The sequence below is a fragment of the Neopelma chrysocephalum genome, unplaced genomic scaffold (assembly GCF_003984885.1).
Source record: "Neopelma chrysocephalum unplaced genomic scaffold, ASM398488v2 Primary Assembly neopelma1_59, whole genome shotgun sequence".
Lineage (NCBI taxonomy): Eukaryota > Metazoa > Chordata > Aves > Passeriformes > Pipridae > Neopelma > Neopelma chrysocephalum.
Window position 1 is genome coordinate 11886694 of NW_020897714.1, and position 989 is coordinate 11887682.

Here is a 989-nt window from a genome sequence, read left to right on the forward strand (position 1 = left end):
AGAGCCTGTTAAACACCAGTAAGATTCAGATGAAGGAAGAAGTTTATGAAACAGTTTGGATGGGTGATTTCTCCAGTCACACATCACTACAATAAGGACACACTACCTTCTATCTGGCAACACAACTGAGCAATCTTTCATGCACATGCACTACATTTGTTGATGTCTACTTGCAGTTGACAGAAATTTGGGTGCATTGAAAAGAGTAGCATTTCCTTGTTTTGCTTTTGGATTCGGTTTTGTGGGATTATTTTTTTAATGACAATGAAAACACCAGGGCTTTCAGCGTGCCAGATGATAATAAAGGTATGAGGATAGCAGATCTTTTCCTGGCTTGCTGGCAGCACTGGGAAAGCCTTTTTGTTTATCCTTAGCTCTCAAGGAGTATTATACAAACAAAATAAAAAAGGCGTGAGCTGCCCGCTTTCCCAGCCTGCATACACCCTATCTTCTAAAAACACGTTATTCCAAAAAAGAATTTAACTTACACTGCCAAAGCTACATTCTTATTACGGCACTTGAGCCACGTGCATCCCCCCCGTACCGAGCAGGGAAAGCACACCTAGGCCGGGCTCGGTGTCACGGCAGCTGCCGGCACAGAACGCATCCCTCCCGCGCCCCGAAAGCCGCGCGGGCACGGGCCCAGCAGCCGCGGCGGGACTGCCCGCCGCCCTCGGGCCCCACGCAGCACCCGCTCCGCGGGGCCCCGCCGCTGCCGAAGCGCACCCGCCGCGACCGGGCCTCGCCTCCCGCCCCTCCCGCCACCGGCCCCGCCCGGCGCCTGCGCGGAGCGGCGCGGCGGGCGCAAGAATGCGCGTTACGGTTAAATAGTGGGGGCGCAGGGGCGGCCGCCGCGGGCGGGCGGGGGTAGCTCGGGGCTCTGGGGGAGCCTCCATGGCGTGGCGCGGTTCGTGGGGCGGCGGCGGCGGCAGCAGCAGCAGCGCCAGCAGCAGCGGCGGTGGCGGTGGCGGCGCGGCGCTGTTGTGACA